Genomic DNA, 16,238 nt, shown 5'->3' on the forward strand with positions numbered 1-16,238 from the left:
ATTACAAGTGAGTTTTGATGCCTGCATGAATCTAGACTGGCACATCACTTGGTGGTTAGGAGCATAGACTCTGGACCAAGTTTCCTGGGTTTAAATCTCAGCCTTGCTGCTTACTAGCTGTGTGAAATTCTCTGAGCCTCAGTTTCCTCATCTGTAAAATGAGGATAATGATAGTATTTTCCTAAAGGGGTTGTTATGAGTTAAACGGTTAACATATGTAACCTGCTAAGAGCAATGTCTGTCCCAAATGAAGCCTGTATAGGTGTTAGCTATTGTTGCTGTTGTTGCTACTGCTGTTTTGTTGTTAAAAGTGAGTCTAGGTTGCCAAAGAGATGGGACCAGGAGTCTGGGTCAATGTCCATTTGGACTCACTCGGCAAATAGGCCTCCCACAGGAAGCCATAGCTGATGGCCGCTGCCCTTGCCTTCCCTGCTTGCTGCGGCCAAGAACAGGTGAGAGGTGAGGATAAATTGTTAGAACACCTGCAAGCCCCAGGATACAACCAGAGTCTCTCCTTTCATTTCTTTCTTCCCCAGCTTAATCTTCCAGGCACCACAGGGCTCATGACTCAGGAGAATGTGGGAAAAGGAGGCTCAGGTACCAACAGGGAGACAAAGACAATTCTCCTTAGTGCCAGGATGAGAAGAATCTATATGGGAAATTTCTAGACTCAAATTGGACAGAGATGCTGATAACAGAGTGACTCTGCATATGATGCAGCTGTCTGCTCCCCTCTGTCACCACGGCCACCAGCCACAGCCTTTGTTTATCTCCCAATAAACAGAGGAGGACAACAACTGGCTGGGTGGCCTCTTGCCTGTGGGCTTACCCCAACAGATAAATTCTCCGTGCTGTAAAAGTAACCATTTAGGTTTCTTTTTCGATCAATATTAAAACTCTAAAAAAATTTGTGCTCAAAATGAAACAGCTGTAAATTATGGGAAAACAGAGAGAATAGGTCAATTGTCCTCACATATCCCATGACCCAGAGAGTGCCATTGACATTCCCATTCATTGGTCCCAGAGAGCGTCCTGTACCTGGCTGCCTCCCAGCACATGTCATACTATCCCTGGGCTTGGAATAGCCTCCTTCCTCCCTCCTCTCCATTTATCAGAGTAATTCTGAAGATGGTTAACATGATGAAACGTGAAAAAGCATGACACCATGCTGATAGAATTCATGTGTCCTATGGCACAGGGACAATTTTACTTGCAGAAAATATGTAAATGGAAAAAGGTTTATACACCTCAAAAAACCATGATACATATTTTGTTTTCACCAAATCTCTTTTCAGAGTTTTCAATTAAGAGTAGTTTAGGCTTCATTTGTTTTGTTGCATAACAGACTTTGCCACTAGATCGAAGTGTTGGATAGGATTCCCCAGAGCAGACCCTAAGACAAGAATTTCTGTGCAAGTGATATTTTAAGGTAGGACTTCCAGAAGAAACTGTTAAGCGAGTGGAGAGAACAAGGCAGGGAAGGGGGAGAGGCCACACAAGGTCTAATCCAGGCGAAGCTCCCTGGAGAGTAGCTGCTGCCTCAACTGTAGGGGAACTCGGGAGTGCGACGTTATTCTTGGACTGTGCCTCAACTGGAGGAGATGAAGATGGTCTTTGAAAGGCCCACACCAGTCAGTTGTTGGCTAAAGGCCATCCTAGGGGAAGATGCCTCTGACCGTTTATCTGAAATTCAAACTTAATTAGGCATCCTGCATTTTATCTGGCAAGCCTACATCATGACAATGAGAACAGGCAGTGCCAAGATCTGGAAATGGAAGGATGCCAAACAGGGTGAGCCAGGTATTTGAGACACATACCCACTCTAGCCATTTTTGATTCTAAAAGTGAAAGACGTGGCTAAGAAGCTGAGAGGCTGAATCCGCAGGAGTTCAGAGCTCACCAAGGAGAAAGAGGCACAGGAAAACTCCAGGGTTCGGTTGGAGCCCCAAGGACTAATACTAGAAGGAAGGGCAAACCAGAAATACACTGCCCTTCATGAGATGGAACCCTTGCATCAGCGACCTTACTACGTGCACATTTTAGTTCTGACGTGTGGATTCTTTACCATTTTCTGTGTACACTGTCATGTTGTCTGTGAGTAATGGCCCAGGGGGCCTGAAAGTTCCCCTCAGCTTGATCAAACGTTAGACAGGTTTCTTCCTGACTATAGGCCCCGACCTCCTTATTTTTAGAGCTTTTACTTTAGAAAACTTGCAATTGTAAATTCTTCCTCCATCTCTTTAAGATGTTAACCTTCTCCCAGCCTCTTGCAGGTTTTATAACCCAGGAATGTCTTTCTTAAGGACGTGGGAGACTTCCCTTGGAAATGAAATCATCAGGGAACATAGAGCCCCTATCTCCCAGTCTGTATGAGACGGTAGGAGCTTAACTTCAATAAGCCTCAAATAGCAAACTCAAGTGGTCTAATCTCGTTGATTGACCATCCTCCCTGCTAAAGCCCTCCAGTACTTTTCCGCTAACTCACTCCGGCGCCTAAAAATCCTCCCGTCTTTTGTTTCAACAGAGTTGAGTTCAGTCTCACTCCTTTATTGCAAGTCTTAAATAAATTCTTCCTGGCCTGTTTAACTCTTTCTAATGTAATTTTTTTACAATAATGGTAGTTTTTATTTATTTGTTGTTATTATATTTTGCCTCGTTGCACTGGCTTATGGCTATGATCTCCAATACAATGTCAAAAATGAGTTCCTGATCTCAGAAAGAAAGATTTCAACATTCATAGGTGCCCTTTATTAGATTAAGGAACTTCATTTCTATTTTTAATTAGCAGAATTTTTTTAATTTATAATGAACGGATGTTGAATATTACCAAATCCATTTTCTGCATCTATTGATACGACTTTATGATTTTTTCCCCTTATTTTGTAAATGTGGTGAATTATATTAATTGATTTTTGAATGTAAAACCAACTTCCTCTCCAAAAATAAACCTAATTTGGTCATTACACATTACTTTTTTATGCATATTCCTGCAGTAAATATACTAATATTTTTAGAATTTTAAAGATTTTTGCATCTGTGTTTATGAAAACATTGGCCTGAAATTTTCCTTTCCTTGATGTTCTTGCCAGATTTTGGTATCCTAGTTATGATGGCTTAATACAATGTGTTGAAAGTCTCCCACCTGGTAAAGTGTGTGTAAAAGTGATATAATTTCTTCCTTAAAAGTCTCATAAAATTCACCTAAGGAGTCATCTACTTCTGGAGATTTCTTTGTGGAAAATATCTTAATATTATAGATTCCATTTATTTAATATTTATATATGTAAATATGTGTATATATATAAGATTATTTACATTTTTATTTACGATTGTATTTGTTTGGGGAAGTTATATGTTTTTCTAGAAATTTGTCCATTTCATGTAAATTTTCAAATGTATTGAAATAAAAATTTTCATATCTTCCCATTATCTTTGTAGGGTGTATAAGATCTATATAGTGATGTCCTGCTTTCATTTTTTATATTAGAAATTTTGCTTTTCCTCTTGTTTTCCTTGATCAACCTTGCTAGAACTCTATTGATTTCATTTTCAAAGAATCTTTCAAATCTTGTCAAATCATCGTCTGTTGGTTTATTGATTTTTATCTATCTTACATTTGTTTGCTCTTTTTTATTTTTCTCGTTTTCCTTCATTCCATTTTTAAGTTTAATTTTCTCCTCTCTTCAAATTTCTTGAGATAGATATTTAAAGCACTGATTACTTTCTTACACACTACCTTTCTTTTTTGATTGATTTTTTTATTCAGAATGTTGTCTTTTTTCTCTTCTACTGCCTACATTTTGTCTCTAAATTATTCTCTAAGCAAACATTTGGCTATTTTCCATGAAGTTTTTTTTGTCTTATTTTGATTACCATTTAATCCAGAATGCCTAATTTATGTTGAGCTTTCTTTTCAACTCATGAGTTGCTTAGAAGTAATTGCTTAATTTCAAAACACTTGAGGATTTTCCACCTATATTTCTTTTTTTTTTTTTTTTTTTTTTTTGCAGTAACATTGGTTTATAACATTGTAAAAATTTCAGGTGTACATCATTGTACTTCTATTTCTGCACACCATACCATACACAAAAATTAACTCCAAATGGATTAAAGACTTGAACGTAAGACCTGAAACTGTGAAAGTTCTAGAAGAAAACATAGGCAGTACGCTCTTCGACATCAGTCCACCTATATTTCTTTTTCTTGCTAATACCACTGTGGATATATATCTATAGATGTATACACATCTATATATATATATATATATATATATACATCTATATATATATCTATATACATATCCTGAAAGATTTCAATGCTTTGTAATTTTTAAGTTTTATTTGATCCAAAATATGGTCAATTTTGGTAAATGTTCAAGTACATTTGAAAATAAATATGAGTTCTGTCATTGTTGGTTGTTGTGTCCATGTATGCCAAAAATATCAGATTTGTTCATCATGTTTTTCCTATCCTCTATATCCAACCGTATCATATCTCTGGTTCCAACCAAAGCCTGGAGTTTTTACCAAAACCTCTGATCCTTGACTGCCCTAAGCTCCAATTTTTGCTTCCCCACCCACCCAACTTCTATGAGTTTTTTGAGAGATATGCTCCAATTCTCAACCTCCTAGCTACGGCTTTTCAATATAGCAAATGCATCAAGGGGAAAGCTGCGTTAAATACTAGGCTAATTTCTCAGCTTCTCTTCTCTCTTTGAATTTGGTCCTCAAATCTTCACTGAATTGGTAGATTTATGACACACTCACACAGATATTTTATTACATTTTATCTAGTTTTTGCAGTTATTCTCAGTGGAAATTTCAAACCAAAGTAATTCCCTACTTCTATATCTAAAATCATTTAAAATGCCCATAAATTCCATTTTAAGTTCTTTAGAAGGATATATTATAACTCTCAGAATTTAAATGTGTGCGTTTTAATTTGGAAACTAGTGGCAGCAAGCACTAAATTCACCAGTCATTTTCAAAGTTGAAGAATAATTTCATGCAACTCCTCGTGATTAATTTCGAGAAGTTATTTAATTCTAGTTAATGTTATGCTTGTATAGTGACCACAATGTACTGAAAATTAGAGGAGCATCCCGCAAAACTGTTAGACTTAATGAACCCCAAGATTCTCATAGATTCTCATTGAAGGAAGCCCCTAACCCCATTCCAGTTGACTCTGTTCAGGGGGCATGCCACGTTTGAATCAATTTAGAAAAAATATAAAGATATAACACTTCGCACTCCCAAATGTTTTAGAAGAAATACACATATGAATTTCAGATATTTTCTTTTATCTCCAACTGGTTTTGAGTGAATAAATCTATAACTGACAGTTTTGCCATATAACTTACATTGACCCCAAATTGCAATATTTTAGAAGTAACTAATTTTTTATGCGTTATGGATTATTTTCATAACATTTTTCCAATTGGAAACTTCTTCTACAATAAATGACTTTTTTCCCATAAAGTATGTCTGTTGCTAGAAAAAAATTACAGTAGCGAGGAAGGTAGCGCTGCATAACCGGACATCTCTGGGCTTAAGTAACACTGGGAGACAGCAAGGCTGGTCCAAAATATGTAAGTTCAGATCCTTCTCTACATATTGAGTATGGAAGCCCAGGGCCCACTGACGTTTCCCGGAGAGCTCAGTGAAGATGAGGACTTAGTTTGGGAGGACGCTTCATTGCCCTCTGAGAGCCCTGAATGATCACCCATGGACCTCAAGCAGCACTTCTTCAGAGGCTCTGATCCGAAGGTGTATTTTGGAATATTTCACTGTCCTGTTTGTTTTACCATTAAGTGTTTATAGTCCACAATACCAGTTTAATCCCCTTTTTACTGATGAGGAAACTGAGGCACAGAGAAGTTAAGTAATTTAGAAAGAGTAAATTTATAGAAGCTCATAGAGGCTACCTCCATGTTTGCCCCAGATCCTGTACAACTCTTTGCCACTCCTTTCACCCCAACTCTTTTTCACTCACAAATACTTTTATCTCCACTCTGCTGAACCATTACCCACATCCGTGGCAGAGCGTTGATATGCTTAGTAAAGAGTTTGATTTCTTCCCATGAACAAGCTCATACGGTTTAGAGAACATACAGAGATTGCTCAACTGAATTCAGACAACTTTTTCTCTAACACTTATTTTCTCATTAAATATAATCCCTAAGACCCCTTTCCTCAGGTATTGAAAGAAGGAGTAGGATATTACTGAGTTCATGTGAGGGAATCCTGAAGAAGTAGGGATAGGACATTTTCAGGCATCCACCACTTTTCTGAGGGAGGTCAGATGACAGTATTGCCTCCTCGCTCCTCTTCCAGAGTCCTAAACTAGACTTCAGTCTCTTTAGTCCTCTCTGACTCTGTGCTGCTGTGACCTCATGAACATCCCAGTCCTCAGCCTACTGCAGTTGCTGCTTCCTGGTCCCATGCCCTTGGTCAGAACAGGATCTCCCCTGTTAGATCCCCTCATTCTATTCTGGGCTCAATGCCTCCACAGTTTTGCCCAAGCATAGAGCAAGGAAGAAGCTCTTCCAAGGCCAGGGGAGCATGTTCATCCCTGAGGCCCATATACCTGCTGAGACTCAAGTCCCATCTAGAGAGAATGGAAAATGCAGGAGGCAGAAGCAGAGCAGTCCACGTAAGGCAGAAGTACTTAGCTGTCAGAAGCCCAGACATGGGGCTAAAGCATGAGGGGTGTACCATGGGAATTCCTGCCTCTAGCCAAAACCTTTATTCTCTGTGATTCTCCCTTTTTGATCTCCAATTTCTCATTGAATTTGTTCCCAAACATGGTCCCTGTCCTCTCAGAGCTTTGAGTTTAACTCAGTAAAGATTAATTAAGCACATTCATGGACCAATTCTCAGTCCATCATTGCTTAGGAATTCAAAGGTGATAACACACTCTCCCCACCCCAAGTTGTTCATAGTTCAGTGGATTTTTGAAAACCATCTTATAATACACACACACACACACACACACACACACACAAATCATGTGCATGGGTTTGACGACTGAATAGATCTGAGTCATTGTTTCCCATGGGTTTCTTGGGACTGGATAATCCAGAAATAGCCTTGGTGAGGCCAACCATGGTTTCCTCATTCTCTTTGACAGAGGCATTTGCAAAGGAACAGCAGGAGGGGTAGTGTATGTGTATGCATATGTGGGGAATGCGTATGGATATGTGTGCTCAGAGAGGGAAATGAAAAGTCCCTAGTACATGCAACCCTTAATATCCCGGGGATACTCACAGTTGTACCATAAACTGGGAACTACTGGAAACGTTGTTCTATTAATAGAATGTCCACTTCCTCCATGGATTTTGGCATCAGTGGTTTAGAGTTTTAGATATTTTTTTTGCCAACTCACCACTTTCAGCTGATTGCAGACCCCATGACAATAGAAACATCATGGGTGTTATCCAGTGGTTCTGTTATACAAGGGACCAAATAGGTTCTTGGTGAGTAAGACAATGGAAAGAAGGAGGGAAGGAAGGAAAGAAGGAAGGGAAAAAATAAGGAGACAATGGAGGAGGGGAGTGAAGGAGTGGGGAGAGAAGGAATAATCAGAGTGCATTTCAGAAGTTTCCTCCCAGGTCTTTCTTGACTAGAAGGTCACCAGGCTCCAGGCTCATCTCTCCAAACATCCTGGGGATATATCCACCTCAGAGTCCTGCTATGATCTCAAGCTCAAAATTCTCTAAAAAGAGCCCTCCACCTTGCTTCCTGATCTTGTTCATGATCATTCTATTCCCCTAGTCATCAGGCTGGACACCAACATCATCGTTCTTGATTAATCTATATTCTACATCTTGCAAAGGCAAAGAGTCACTAAGTTTTGTACGTACCACCTACAAAGTCTCTTTTAATCCTTTCCGTTCTCTCAGCTCCACTGACACCAACTGATCTCCCTTTCCTCTGCCATCTTTCAAATAAATTAAAGAAGAAAGTGTGCCCAGACGTTTCCTAAAAAAGGACAGACCCACCAAGACCTGGAGCCCCAAAATCTCTAACCCAATGATTGGTTCCTTGAGAATCCCTAGGTTTCAGTGGGGACCCAGCCTGAGGAAAGGGTGTGCTTTCATCTCACCCACAGGCATCATAAATGCCACTTGGGAGCTCCTGTGGTGCCACCCTGGGAGGGATGGGCAAGGAGGCAGGACAATGCCAGGAATGGTCCTCACCCACCCTGCTTGTGTAAGAGGCTGCACCTGCTCCTCCGAGAGCCACGCCACATCTCAGAGCCCAGCCCTGTGATCTCCCAGGAAAGATGCCCTCATCACAAGCTCTTCCTCCAGTCTGACTCCACAGGAAGGAGGTCTTATCTGAAACCAGGTAAGCTTCACTATAGCATGACACACAAGTCTTAGAAGAAGTGGTAGGAATGAAGGAACAAAGAAAAAGGAAAGAGGATGGAGAATAAAGAGAAGTCTAAAGAAGGGCAGAGAAGGAGCCAGTCTTGGAATTACAGCCTTGAAGTCCAGGGTAAAGCGACTCGGCCTAGCCTCCCTTCAACCTCCGATGGCTGAGTTTCTGCAAGTAGCTGGGAGTCTGCTTGAGGCCATGTAGATCTATGGAGATAGATAGATAGATAGATAGATAGATAGATAGATAGATAGATAGATAGATAGATAGACAGAAAGTCCTATCTACATTTGTCTAGAGAGAAGAGATCCTCTTAAAGAACTTAACCTGGGTAAAGACTTTTATTTCTGATACTCGTTTATTTTACCCATATATTACCCGCATATTGTGATTTAATTTCACAAGATAAAATAATTTGATTATTGTTTGATGCATCTGCCGAGGCCCTGCTGAGAAGCGATGCCATGAAACCATTAGCTATACCAATCACCTGCCAAGTGCGCCCCCTCAGCAGCTCCCCAAGAGCACTTCAAGTGCCCATCATTGTATCCATCTCTGTGTTCAGTCTCTTCCTGCCATGGCTCCAGCTCTGGGGGTGGCTGCTGCCTGAGTGGACCTGGGCCTTACAATCCCACCATTGCCACCAGAGCTCTTACTTCCGTGGCAATGAAGTGGTCAGTGGCTGGGGACTCCAGCTGCTGCCACAGGTCTAGGGAGTATTGCTGATCTGGAGCCCAAGGACTCAGAGGAACAGCATTAGATAAACCAAAAGTCCAAGAGGCAACTATCTTTCACATCCTGAAGCTCCTGCCTAACCCATTCTCTTCAACCTTTTGGGGCTGAGCTGATTATATTGTATCTGGAGAAGGCATCCGGTTCTCCCCAGAAGGTTCACCTGCCATGATCTTCCAAAATGTATCGTTTTCTCCACACCTTGGAACTGTTCAATCCCTGCTTCTTAGACCTGTTCAGAGCCTACATCTGAATATGTGAAGTTATAAGTCTTCTTGCCTCTTACGTGCTTGCATCCCCACCCACCATACTCAGAGGTGCTTTCCACACTTTCACTCTTCCAAATACAACACTGTCATGCACAAAGTACGGAAGCCTGGTTCAAGACCAGAAAACCTTGAAAATCTGACTCTCCTTCATTCAAAGGTAGCCTATAGGAATTGAGAAGGTAGGGGAAAGATGTGCATTTGGCAACACAAAAATTTCATGATAAATATATATGCATATTTCCCAACCTTTTTGACACACAGACACACACACATACACAGTCACAGCACTAACTCTTGAGAATTCATCTTTCAATGTGGATGTGGAAGAGGACCCAAGAAATGAATTTGGTACAAAAAGGAACAGTCTGAACTCAGTGCTGCACAAACATGAAACATTTTTACTTTTTCCCAAATGCTGCCTTCTCTTCTGCAAAAATAAATCATCCTTTCCAATCACTGGAAGATATCTCAGGCTCATTCCATGCCTTTCCATTCACTTGTAAATATACATTAAAAAAAAAAAAGAGCCCAGCCCAGTTCAACTTAATTCAATTTAGACTTTAATCTCAAATCCTCCCCTCCCCCAGAGTTAGTCAGACCCTGTTGGTGGGACTTCCTTCCCCTTCACCTTCTAGGTAGGCTTTTCTCTTCCCATGTAAATTCAAGGGCAGACAAAGGGTTAGGGAGAGTAGGGAGAGAGTGAAACATCTCCTGTTAACTGGTCCCTGCTATTGTTGACTCTCAAAGGAAACGAAGGAGACATATGACCTGCAAGGATCTCCCAACAGCATGGTGGCATAAATTCATCAACATCAGCCACTTCCGGGCATCCCTTTGCCTTTAGACAAACTCACCTGAGCAGAGCACTGGCACAGCATCTCAGGCCTGGCTGCCTTCCCAGGCGTCCAAATGCCCCATCAAACAGTGAGCATAGAAGCTGGCCTCATGCTGCCAGTTTTCTCTGAACTGCCCATTCTTTTCCTCCTATCACAATAGGTGCAGAGAACAGATACAACGCCATAGCCTAAGTGAGGATTGAAATGCTTGTCTCTCTGTCTTGCAGACACCCCTAATCTTGATGAGTGGTCCTCTTAGAACCCCTTCACTTGGCTGTATGGGAGGAGCACCCTGCTGCCTTCCCCCACAAGGAGGAGAAGAAAAATGTCACAGACATTTTCCCCAAGATGATGACCCACTACATGACAATTTTCCCTATTCCTAGTCTCCCCTCTATATAAGCTAGAATGCAGGTAGGTGCCAGGAGAAGTGATGGTGGTGTGGGGGATCAGAATTGGCCACCCTACAATGTGTCTCTTTCCTTTGGCTTGATTATTTTTAAGAATAAAAGACTCTGAAAAAAACTTTGGCCTTCCCCCTAACTGCCTAAAAGAATTTAAGATAAAAGGCCTGTCCCCAGGACAGGCCATCACCATAGATAACTCTGGGTATCAGTAGACTGTGAGGGTCCTTGAAGCCAATCCTTATCAAAGTTCTGTTTACCAAACATTTGCTTTTCCATTCCCATGTGAATTGCCTTCCTCCCCTTTGAAGTCCCAAACCACTACCCCCAACATCCTCCTTTGTCTTTAGCTGAAGATGCTATTTAAGATGACAACCTCAGCCAGACGGCTGAGTTGCTTAGTTTTCCTGAGTCTCTCCCATGTATACGTGTTATAAAGCTTTGATTTTCTCCTGTTATTCTGTCTCATGTCAATTTAATTTGTACCCCAGCCAGAAGGACATAGAGTGGGTAGAGGATTTATCTTCCTCCTCTACAGTGGCAAGGCCAGTTCTGCCACTGCACAGTCAGTCAGTATAACCAGGTGATGGACTTTTACAAAGACTCAATTAGCTAAAGCAGGTTCAGTCTTTGCTATGTTTCCCTATGTTTCCCCAGGACCCCAGAGTGTAAGGACCACTAAGGATGAATGCTCATGTGTTTTCCATCCTGAGCTGCCCTCATGCTCTAGGAGAAGTGATTGATTGATGAGTCACTCTTCTGTCAGCACAGGACATCTGCCTGTCAGTGTCTGACTCTGATGATCAGAAGGATGGGCCCTAAAGTGGGGATTATGACTCATCTTCTCCAGAATGAAAAGATGGGAGGCAATTGGCATAAAAACATCAACATAGAGAAGCAAGGACGGGATTTAGGGAAGTGACCCAGAAATCCATTTGCATTTCATAAGAACAACTCCACCAAGTGTCTCTGAGATATTTCAATCCTTTGGCTCTTGACCAATTTGTGTGATTTGTATTACGCCCTCACTCTTGCTGGCAAAGACCCAAGATTGCCTAAGTTTGGACTGAAAATGGCCTGTGCTTGTTCCTAAAAACCAAGGGTGATGAAAAAAGAAATTATCTACTCCTGGAGCTCTCTGAGCTCCACACTAGGTCAGCCCCCTTCCCCAGAGAAGAGCTGAACTTCCCTCCAGGATGGTTCATCACTGTTGTGTTTGATGCTTGCCCTGTTTGCTAGTCTCTAAGCTCTCTGAGGACAGAGACTGTGTCTCTCTTCTTCACTTCTGGATCCTTGATGCTGAGGATGGTGTCTGGCCTATAGCTGATGCCCAACAAGTGGTTTTCCAAAAAGAAATATGGAAATAAATGAGTGATAAAGAATTCCAGAACAGAGAGCAGGTGATGGCTCAGACCAGATCTCGGATTGTGAGAGGTAAGACAGGGATGCAGACAAGGATTGAACTGACAGAAGGCCCGGGGGTCCCTGCCAGCACCCCTTTCCTTCAGGCTGACCCCTGTCTGCCATTTTCTCATGCTCAGCTCTCCTGGCAAAGTTGGAGTGCAGCATGAATGAGCTATGTTTATTTCCACTCTCTTCTCTCCTCAGTCATGCCACCTAGTCTGGCATTTCACAGTGCCCATTTTCATCCTTTGTAATTGTCTCTTTTTTATTATAGTATCTCCTTGGGAGGGTGGAGGGGGTAGGTGGATAATATAAGGGCAATGTCACTTCCAGCCTAGCTCTGAGGCTAAACCAGAACATAGTGCCCTGGGGACTCCGTTCTGCAGATAGGAGTACATTCCTGAAAACATGACACCTGTCCCAGCCTTTCACTACCTTTCCATCTGGAATTCCCATTCCTCCATTCACAGTTCTACAGAATTCTTAAAAGAACTCATGGTATCACAATTGTTCAAAGTGAAGTGATAGGCAGAGGGGAAGAAGAAGGAACTGACATCCCCATACAATGTATTTTGTGCCAAAGAACAAGTATCTGATCCTACAGGCTTTCATAAACTCTGATCAAAACAATATTTTGTTTAAAATTACAGTATAATTTAAATTCATTATTATTAGAAACTTAATACCATCTTTATGATTATTTTCTTTGGAAATGTAGTATAATATATTTTTCTAATTCATGACAGTAGTTTTTCTTTGGAGGCTCTAATGTATTTTATTATATTGTTGCATAAGAATTCAGTGATGAATTTATCACTAACATTATAATTAAAATCAAATGGAAAATAATATTTAGCTTACATGAATTCACCATATACAAACTCAAGCATTATCATAGTTTTTTGGTAATTGAAATGCATACAACACCATCAACTTCATCATTATCAACAAATTTGACAAAATCTTCATCAATTGTCAATATAATATACAGAATTAGATTCAGCCTCACACATCCCACAGACATCCACAAATAGATGTCTTTTGTTTTCCGTGAATTGTGATTTCTTTCAGCCCTACAGGTGGAGGTCACATTTTGACATCATCTGTTCTTCCACCAAGAAGACATCATCTGCTCTTCTACCTCGGCTCTACTCCCCTCCCACCCAGCACCCCATGCTGCATTTTAGGTGCCACCAGGTTCTCTTAAGGGCTCTGCCTCTCAAGCTGTGGTCCCAACTTCATTCTTTTGCTCCTTATCCACTCATTTCCAGGTAAGCTCAGATTAGTCAACACTCCTAAGACAGGACATGATTACTCATCCCTGTGAGGGAATGTACAGAGCAGTAGGGGATTCACACCCAAAGACAGTTGCCTGGGGCCTGATGCCTTTGCACACACTTGTGCTGGATCGCTTGGCACATAGGATCTACTTAACTGTTCTGTTGTCCGTCTGTCTTTCTGAGAGGCTCTGAGCTAGTCAAGGGCAGTTCTGCTGGTCTCCATATTAGCAATGCCCACAAAGGATATATCCTGAGTGCAGGGCACATGAGCCGAATTAATAAACAAAAGTAGAATGGCAGCCCAGGGACCTGAGCCATGGGTATTGGACCGTCATCAAGATTTCCTGCTTCCTTTTTGTCATTTCTCAAAATATGTGCCTACGAAAATGCTGAAAGCCTGGTCCTGGGAGTATGTGGTACTGTCACCTTGGGTTGAGAATGAGGACACATTCTTGGGCTGTGCATCATAAAGCTCGGCATGTAGGGGCTCAGGTCCTAGGTTCCTTGGTCCACGATCACCTCAGGAAGAGCCATGTCCTGCTTCCACAGAATAAGGTGAGTGTCCAGCTGAGGGGAGAGCCTGAGCTGAAAGTGTTGATCAGATGAGTCTGTGCTCCAGCAAGGAGAGAGGAGTAGGAAGACAGCATGGGTCATGGTGGACAGCAGGGTTGGGGAAGCGCAAGATTATGAGGATGAAGAGTCCACGAGCCATGTCAGGAGTCCTGTGATGCAGCTGACCTCAGGCTCTCTCCTTTACTTGTCTTCCCAGCCACGCTCTCGTTTCTTCCTCACACCCCCAGTAGTTTTCATCCTCCTCATAGGCATCCAGAGAGATGAAAAGCCCTGGACAGTTGTCTGTTTTGTGCACTGAATACCTACAGAGGGCTCAGTTCACATTGCGTCTGTGTGACAGGCCTGCTGTGAGGTGGTGTGCAGTGGCCCTGGAGGCTCATCTAGAAGTCTGTCAGCTTTCATTCCTGTTGGGAGAGAGAGTGGAAGGAAGGAGAGCTTATCGGGCCAGTTTAACTCCAAATCAATGAATGAGGAAACCGTTGAATGAGGAGACCAATGACTGAGGAAACGTTGGCCTGAAGCCTCTGCATTGACACATAGTTTGTTTTGTATTTATTTTGCCCAGGTTTACTCACTTCCCATTAAGATGTCCTTCCAGCAGCACCAGCAGCAGGGACCAGCCCCCTCCCAAGTGTCCCTAGTTCAAGTGCCCCCCAGAAAGCCCAGCATAGTATTCGTCTCCAGTCTCCTCCATCTGTGCTCCAAGCTCCAGGGGCTGCTGTGGCCCCAGCTCTGAGGGCAGCTGCTGCCTGAGTCACCACAGTTGCCACAAGAGCTCTAACTCCTGTGACAGTGGCAGGGGTCAGCAGTCTGGGGACTCCGGCTGTGGCCAGGGTTCTGGGGACTGCTGCTGACCTGAGTCATGAGATTAAATAAAGACTCCAGAATAAGTGGAACCAGCCTCAGCTGGTGCATCTTGTTCCTGTCCACTCTCTCTCTTGCTGAGACATTCTTTGAAAATTTTCCAGTGCTCCCCAGAGGGTTGATCCTACTGCTCTCCGGGAGCTCAATGTTTCCCGTCTCCTTCTTTATGTCCCTATGAAAAAATAAAGCTTTTCTTTCACATTGCAACCTCTGTCTAATGTGTCCACGTCTTTGCCCCACCCAAGCTGCCCAACATCTGGTGCACAACCATGTCTCAGGAACAGAAACATAGCAGTTCATACTCCCCTATCTCACAAGAGCCTTTTGGGAGGTCTGTGTATTAGGACGGAAATGGAGTTAGGGAGAGGTGTTGGTGGGGAAAAATTAGTGCAAGTCTTGAGTTTTCCTGTGTGAAATAAGGTGCTATATGACCTCATGTTGGAATCCCTGGGGTCTGCTCGTGGAGTTCCTGTAAGAACATTGTTCTGGGCTCCCCAGCTGTACGACAAGGGTGAGAGGGACACAGAATTGGAAATGGGCAAAGGAAAATAAGACAAAAGAGAATGTAGGTGGAGAATATTAAGTCAGCCATCAAATGAAGACTGAAAAAGAGAGGAGAGATTGTAGAGTACAAAAGGTGAAGAATTTGAAACTGGGACACAGGAGGAGAGACAGATTGGGCACGTTCACTAGATGAGAGATTCTTGAGAGCGTGGGTTGGGCAAAAGACGCTGGCTGAAGAGCTTGGGTCAATGGGAGAGGGTAACGGAGAGAAGCACGGCTCAGGAGTGGAGGAAATGAGAGCAGCAAAGATGCCAATGAGTGCAGAATCCTGCTCACATCAGGCTCAAATCACGCAAGGCCTTTCCCTGGCAATCCCTGACTTTTCACCCAACTCAGTTTCCAGAGACGCCCTTTGAGTGGATGAAAACCTACTTCCTCCCCCTACTCTGGTCCTGTGGTCCCTATCATGTGCAATGCAGGGCTGTTCTCTGAGAAGCAAGGAGAAGGGAAAACCCCTGGGTTGCCTGAAAAGGGGAGGGTGGGTAGTTGAATGGCAAAAACCCACAGTCAGATGGTGCTCAAGTGGAGAATCTTTATAAATCCACAAGGTCAAAGAGAGGGGCACGAGTTGGGAGTAAACAGAGCTCTGGAAAGTGAAGGGAATGAGCTCCATGGGCAGTCCAGACCTTTCAGAGTACCACCTTGAGAGCCCAGCCTAACATGTGGCAGAGAGGAAAAGAGGAGGACAAGCACCAAACTGGGCAGGGCCTTGGTTCCTCCAACTCTGATACACTGTTGTCCCCGTGACCCAGGACTACAGCAGCCTCCAGAGCTGTGACAGCAACTGGGGCCTTCAGAATGCCCTGGTTGTGTCAGTGGGATCTCTGAGCCTTGTGGGCAGCTGAGGGAGCAGCTTTCCCCAGAGCTAGAACCATACCAGAAAGAGACTGGAGGCCAAGAATCTAAAGGATATTGAAGGCCAGGCAGTTAGGAT

The sequence above is a fragment of the Ceratotherium simum genome, chromosome 2, assembly GCF_057802395.1.
Source record: "Ceratotherium simum simum isolate JZ-2026a chromosome 2, ASM5780239v1, whole genome shotgun sequence".
Lineage (NCBI taxonomy): Eukaryota > Metazoa > Chordata > Mammalia > Perissodactyla > Rhinocerotidae > Ceratotherium > Ceratotherium simum.